The sequence below is a fragment of the Jaculus jaculus genome, chromosome 14 (assembly GCF_020740685.1).
Source record: "Jaculus jaculus isolate mJacJac1 chromosome 14, mJacJac1.mat.Y.cur, whole genome shotgun sequence".
In the NCBI taxonomy this organism is placed as follows: domain Eukaryota; kingdom Metazoa; phylum Chordata; class Mammalia; order Rodentia; family Dipodidae; genus Jaculus; species Jaculus jaculus.
The window spans coordinates 31,844,285-31,851,847 of NC_059115.1; the positions used below are offsets into that span (position 1 = coordinate 31,844,285).

Here is a 7,563-nt window from a genome sequence, read left to right on the forward strand (position 1 = left end):
AGTGAGCAGTCCAAGTGAGTGGGCACAGACATTCTCGACGATTGTCCAATCTCTGAATGTTTGATATGTGAGGCAGGCCCCCCAGTCTGTAACCTGGCTTGGCACTCATGGAGACCTGCCTTCTCCAGCCAACTAAAGGATGCTTTCTGGAGCTGTCTTATGCCCAGAGGAACACATCCTCCGCACCCTGCTCCCTCCCATTTCAGACAGCCCCATTCAGGTAGGCTCACAACTTGTACGTGAGGGAGTGAACCTGCCTAAATTGCTCAATTTTAGACAGAACGACTCGGGTTGGCCCATGGCCATGGCTGGGCCATCTTTGTGAATCATATAAATCTGACCCCTTTTCTGAAGAGAGCCGAATCTCTAACCTAGGGGGACAGCATTTGCCCTCCCCTAGGTTAGAGAATCAGGAGCTTTTAGGTCAGAGAGAAGGCCCTGAAGATGCAGGAAATCTCCGTGCCCCCGGGAAATTTGGCCCCTGACACACATGCGACTCAAGTGGTGACATCTGCATGGGCTTGCAGAGCTCCCAGGTGAAGTGCGGACCTGCCAGTGAGTCCTGAGGCCCTTTCTAGCAGGAGGACTGACGTCTGTTTGAGGCAGTAGACACACAGGAGTCTCCCGAAAATAGGAGTAATGTCCAACACATAGGCAAGTGTCTACATTCTTTATACCTTCTCGGCCCAGGGCAATATTGCTGAAGGCAGGCCAGAAAGAATTAGGAGTGGCAGGGTCCCAACGTGTATTCTGAGGGTTTGGGTAGCCACTCGCAGGCTCTCGAGAACCATCCTGAGCCTACAATGGATGCAGGTGGGATGAAGGAGCAGAAGCGTAAGTAGTGGATAATCATGGACGTGCCCCTGGTTCACTGAGTCTCGTTCCCAGATATCTGGGGAAACACGTTAACTACATAACACACCGTCCACTGTGAACACAGTTGGAATTTGCTGTGGCCTTCCATGCTCCTCAAAATCATGAGAAATTCCCATGCGGCATGGAAGAAAAAGAGCAGGCTTTATTGATGAGCTTGAAGACGACACCGCAAACCAGCGTCTGCAGTTTTCCAAATAGGTGCTTGTGTATTGCACTGGAATGATATCTTTACTTGCCAGAAAGCAATGTCTTTGGGTCAAGTGGAAGTCACCTACATCTTTCTTTCTAGGATATCCCTGTGAAGGACAAAGATTTAGGCATGTTTGTAAGCTTTGACCCATCTTGCATAGTTTTCGTTGAGTCTTCGATTTTCAATGATCAGAGCAGTGGAAGATCATAAGCACAGGGAGCTTGAGGTCATGGCAGGCACTGGTACTGCCAGCAGAGATAAGGGGTTGAACATGACATTGCCGCCGCCCTGTGGCTACATCCTGAATCCCAGGTCAGCGTCTACTAGAACTCAAGCCTTGCTGGAGAACGAAGAGGAAAAGGAAAATTGCCGTGGGAGGCGTGGCAATCAGGAGATGCCTCAGCAGTTAGAGACTTTGACTCTAACCGAACCACCACAGGGACACACTCGAGCCAGAGACACAAGGGGGTGCTGTGTGTGCTAGGGTGCCCTGTGTGCACATTGCCTGTATCTGTCCATTTCTCTTCTCGATCTCTCATGTTCTCTCCCCTAGTTAAAGAAGGAAACTACTTTGTTTCCCCAGTTGGCATGGGGGGAGGGGCAGAGGAAATTGTCCTAAACACAGGTTTCTGAAAGGGAGGGCCTCCTTGGCCAGCATCTCTCATGTGTACTTCACAATTTCATTCTGATAGAACTCAGCACATCAATTCCTTTTCCAGACAAGCCAAGAAGGAATTCAAGAAGCTATGGGAGTGGCGTTCAACCCGCAAGAAAGAGTCCTACCGCCTCTGTCATTAGGTGGAAAGAAAACACCGCTCCTTAGAAGCCTTGGTGTTGTCAGGCTCTCTCTAGAACCCTGGAGCAGCATCCCTGCATGTTTCAGAAGAGGTGACACCTAATCCTCACCAGTGACAAAGTAAGTGAGCAGTGAATAGGAGTGGGCGCAAACATTCTCAACAATTGTCCAATCTCTGAATGTTTGATATGTGAGGCAGGCCCTCCCAGGTCTTTAAGCTGGCTTGGTGCTCGTGGAGGCCCTCCTCCTCCAGCCAACTAACGGATGCTTTTGGAGCTGTCTTATGCCCAGAGGAACACACCCTCTGCGCCCTGATCCCTCCCATTTGAGACATCACCATTCCAGTAGGCTCACAACTGTAAGTGAGGGAGTCTCTAACTTTTTCTTTTAAATTCTATACTTATTTATTTATTTATTTATTTGTTTGTTTAAGAGTGATGAGAGAGAGACCTCCAGGCACTGCAAGTTCACTCCAAATGCATGCATCATTTTGTACAGATGCCTGTATTGTGGGAACTGGGAAATTGAACCCAGCTTTGTAGGCAAGCACCATTCACCATGGAGCCAATTCTCCAGCCCTCTCACCCCCCCCCCCGCCTTTTCTTTTTGTTTACATGTTCATATATGGGCACTGTTTGATCTCTGCTAGTGGTTTTATTTTATTTTATTTTGTTTTTGTTTTTGTTTTTGAGATAGGGTCTCACTCCACTCCAGGCTGATCTGGAATTCACTGTGTGGTCTCATGCTGGCCTCGAAATCACCGCAATCCTCCTACCTCTGCCTCCAGAGTGCTGGGATTAAAGGTTTGTGCCCCCACACCTGTCTCTGCCAGTGGTTTTTGCACATTCTCCTGTTGCTATTGTCCACTTTATGTTGGCCAGGGGTGATGTCTAGTCTCTGCTCATGCCATCATTTTCCCTGCCATCATGGAGCTACCCCCTTGAGCCTGTAAGCCAAAATAAACCTCTTTTTTTTTTCCCACAAGCTGCTCTGGGTGGGTGATTTCTGTCAGTGATGCGATCCTGACTGCGATCCTAACTTAAATCTTGCAGTAGGAAAAAAAGAAAGTAACCTTAGAGAGAAATCAAGTTGAGAAATCAGGAAACATGAAAGTTTGTTATCAGAAAAAATTCCCAAATTTTCCATTTATTTCCAAACACTCAGTTTAATCTGAAATAAAAAATAGCCCAGGCGTGGTGGCATACGCCTTTAATTCCAGCACATGGGAGGCAGAGGTAGGAGGATCGCCATGAATTCAAGGCCACCCTGAAACTATATAGTGAATTTCAGATCAGTCTGGGCCAGAGTGAAACTCTACCTCAAAAAACCAAAACAGAAAAATACAGAGAGAAAGAGAGAGAGAGAGAGAGAGAGAGAGAGAGAGAGAGAGAGAGACCCCATCCTATGAAGTAGTATACCTCAATAAATCAGATGATCTGAGTGCTACGGACAAAATCCTAGAATACCTAAACATCCTTCATACTGAGTCACAATTAGAAAATTTGAATAAACTCAAAGAAGTGTATCTGCCTTCAGACAAAAACCTTCCAAATTCCACCAGTAACCAACCCATGAGGCCTGTGGATTCTAGCCATGCCAGTGTCTTCCAACTTCAATATCCCACTGCATCCCATTTTAGCCACTTGTCTGCCATCCCTTCCCTCACATAGCAAGGCACCCAAAATTTTGCAGCATGGAAACTGCCATCCTCTCTGCTTGGAGGCCTTAATTCTGTCTGATAATTTCACTTCTTTCCTTTAGTTTTTTTGTTCTGTTTTGTTTTGTTTTGTTTTGTTTTGTTTTGTTTTGTTTTGTTTAACCATTGTAGTTGCGGAGGCAGACTGAGCAGGAAATGTGAGAAAAGGTGTTGTAGACAGGTGAAGGTTTTGAATTTTAACACCATGCTGTAGGATGTGAGAGAACTTGTATTTTTCATACCATCAGTGATCTTTACACCTAAGGACAAATCATACTTCATTATGTCTAAAAAATAATTTATGCACTATCCTTTCAGTTGTCTTCTCTCTCACTTCTTGAATCTTGGCCCTGAACTGCTAACCCTAGCACCAAAGTTGTGAAGGTGGCTTTTCACTTGTTCATTGCATGTGTGGATGCACATATATGTGGGCATGCATGCATATGTGTACATGCATGTGTGGGCCAGAGGACAACCTCAAGTATTGTTCCACAAGCACCGTGGTTCTTTTTGTTCTTTCTTTGGGATGCAGTCTCTCACAGATCATGGACTTTTCTGTCTCTGGGATCCCAGAACTGGGACTCAAGTACTCACCTCCATGTCTATCTGTTTTTAAATTTATTTTTAATTTTTTTGTTCATTTTTACTTATTTGAGAGTGACAATGAGATAGAGATAGAGAGAGAGAATGGGTGCACCAGGGTCTCTGAGCCACTGCAAATGAACTCCAGATGCTTGTACCCTTTTGTGCATCTAGCTAATGTGGGTCCTGGGGAATCAAGCTTTAACCTGGGATCCTTAGACTTCACAGGCAAGAGCTTAACCACTAAGCCATCTCTCTGGCCATTTAATCTTGCTCTTGTTCTGCTTCTTCTGCTTGTTCTTGTTGTCTTTCCTCCTCCTCCTCCTCCTCCTCCTCTTCCTCCTCCTCCTCCTCCTCCTTCTCCTCTTCTTCTTCTTCTTCTTCTTCTTTTTCTTCTTCTTCTTCTTCTTCTTCTTATTCTTCTTCTCCTTCTTCTTCTCCTCCTCCTCCTCCTCCTCCTCCTCCTCTTCCTCCTCCTCCTCCTTCTTCTTCTTCTTCTACATGAGTTCCATTGATCAAACTCAGGTCCTCATGCTTACAAAGCATGCACATTACCAACTGAGCTGTCCCCCAGCCCCTCATCAGTTTATTCTTACCGTTCATCTGAAGAAATTCTTAGATGTAGACATACTTATGTTGAACAGTTGAAAAGCTCTTATTCTACTTTCTGGGTTTTTTTTCAACTTGACCATGTGTAGAGGTTTTCACTTATTATTTCCATTATGACAATTTTGATTCTGAGCATGGTTCTGATTTTCCTATATATCACCAACCTTGTGCCAAGTATGTTAAAATCTTAAATTTTGTCTTCTGATCCCATTCTTCCTGCATTATTTTAGAGATATTGTTATGGGCTTTCTGAGGCCCAGGTGTTGCCAAGACTGCCAAAATGTTTTGGAGCTTTAAAAAAATATATAATATTTTTGCCAGGATAAAGAGAGAGGGAGAGAGAGAAAAAAAGGAGAGGGAGAAAAGAAGAAAGGAAGGTTAGTAAGTATGGGCACTCCATGGTCTTTTGCCACTGCAAGTGAACCCCACATGCATGTATCACTATGTGCATCTGGCTTTTTGTGGGCACTGGGGAATCAACCCATGCCATCAGGATTTATAAGCAAGTGATTTTAACTGCTGAACCTCCTTTATTCCTGTTTGTGAGCTTCTTTAAACTGAATCTAGGAAAATTCAAAATAGATTTGAAGCTGTAAAGACAGAAGCTACAACAAGGGAAATTTTGTGCAAATGCAACAAAAAGAAAGTCAACCAGAAGGAAATTAGGTTTTTTTAAGATTTATTTTATTTATTTACTTATTAGAGACAGAGAAAGGGATGGGTGAGAGAGAGAGAGAAAGAAAGAGTGAGAATGGGCAGGCCAGGACCTCTAGCCACTGCAAATGAACTCCAGATGCATATGCCACCATGTGCATCTGGCTTACTTGGGACCTGGAGAATCGAACCTGGGTCCTTAGTCTTTGCAGGCATGTGCCTTAACTGCTAAGCCATCTCTACAGACCAGGAAATTATGGTATTTTTGTGTGTACCACAGAGCTAATATTTTATGCCAATGAGCAGTCAAGACATGAGTGTTGACTCTGTATAATCCCTATGAATTGGTCTTAAGGTTCAAAGTTTTGTGTAGCACTCCAAATAAATATGTTGTCATTGATGCTGCAGGTGCAGCAAAACCTCACTGTTGTGAGAATTTTGTGATTCATCATATAGATGTTTTATTCTGTCACTCTGGTATAGTGGATTAATTCCACCTCTAAGTTGCTGAGGAAAGCCAGAGAAGGAAAGAGGTTATTGCCACTCTTCTCCCAATTGCAAAATAACAATAAAAGGGAAAAGAAACCTTGTCTCTTAAGGATCTAGTTTACTATCTTTCTGGGAGTGGTGTGCATTGTGGCTCTTATGTTGTCTACACTGGGGGATATGCAATCAATGGAGCCTCTTTACTTCCACTTAAGTGTGAATCAAAAATTAGTGGCTGCTAATATCTTTGGTCTTATCAAAGTGGTTATACTTTGAACATGAGCAAGGATTAAAACTGACTTCTGGCTGGGTATGGTGGTACACCCCTTTAAATCTCATCACTTGGGAGGCAGAGGTAGGAGGATCACACTGAGTAAGAGATAACCCTGAGACTACATAGTGAATTCCAGGTCAGCCGTGGCTAGAGTGAGACCCTACTAGGAAAATAAAACCCTGACAAGGGCTGGAGAGATGGCTTAGCGGTTAAGCGCTTGCCTGTGAAGCCTAAGGACCCTGGTTCGAGGCTCGGTTCCCCAGGTCCCACGTTAGCCAGATGCACAAGGGGGCACATGCGTCTGGAGTTCATTTGCAGAGGCTGGAAGCCCTGGCGCGCCCATTCTCTCTCTTCCTCTATCTGTCTTTCTCTCTATGTCTGTCGCTCTCAAATAAATAAATAAATAAATAAATAAAACCCTGACAAGTAAATATATTTTGATAACATGAATATAGTATGCCTTTTATCATTATTTCATTCCAAAAGAACCCTAAAAATTATTGAATAATTTTCAAATAATGACAAATATATAAAATATACTTTCAACTAGTCTTTATCTTTGAAGAACTTTATTTTACAGACAATAAGGATTCTTCTGCATGATACCTAGGAAATTATCTAAAGTAGAATAAAATAATTGTTTTTGAAAAAGAGATACCATTTGTCTAGCCATGGTGGGGCATGTCTTTAATGCCAACACTCAGGAGGTAGAGGTAGGAGGATCGAAGTAAGTTCAAGACTAGCCTGAGACCATATACTGAATTCCAGGTTAGCCTGGGCTAAAAAAAATAAAGAAAGAAAAATAAAGGAATGGTTATCAGTAGCACTGTGTACCACCCAAAATACTGGATCTAACATATAATACTTTTCCTCTCAGAACATCATTTTCATCTGCTAATTGGTGAGATTATTCTGTAACATAACACACTACTATTTTTAGTGTTAGTTTGGAGTTAGAGGTTTGTGGCTAGTGTCAAGGCCAGGTTTAGGATTAGGGTCAGTGTCTGTGTCAGGGTCAGGATTGGAGTCAGAGTCAGATTGAGTTTAGGAGTTTTGGGATGAAGGTTAGGTGTTAAGGTTTTGGTTAGAGTGAGAGTCAGGAGATCACATTCTGCAATCACTGCCTGTCTTTACCTCACCAAATTATCTTATAGAAGGGTATTATCATACCCCAAAAGAAAGGCATTGTAGACACTTTTCTTGGATGTATGACTATACTGAGATATTCAGAAAAGGTTGCTCATACCTCAAAGAATGAAGACATCAGGAAATATTTATGCTGTCTTTGAGCAAGACCAGAAAGAGTTAACAACCTTTGGCTACAATTTGTCTTAGGACATCTTGATACCACTATAGAGAATTTTACTCTTGTTTTAAAAACTTTTAAAAATATTTTATTC

At 43.1% G+C, this 7,563-nt stretch overlaps 1 pseudogene; it reads left to right on the top strand.

Moving 5' to 3' along the window:
• The first annotated feature begins 818 nt into the window (after positions 1-818).
• LOC123454864 lies at positions 819-6,165 on the top strand (annotated as a pseudogene).
• The last annotated feature ends 1,398 nt before the right edge of the window (positions 6,166-7,563 follow it).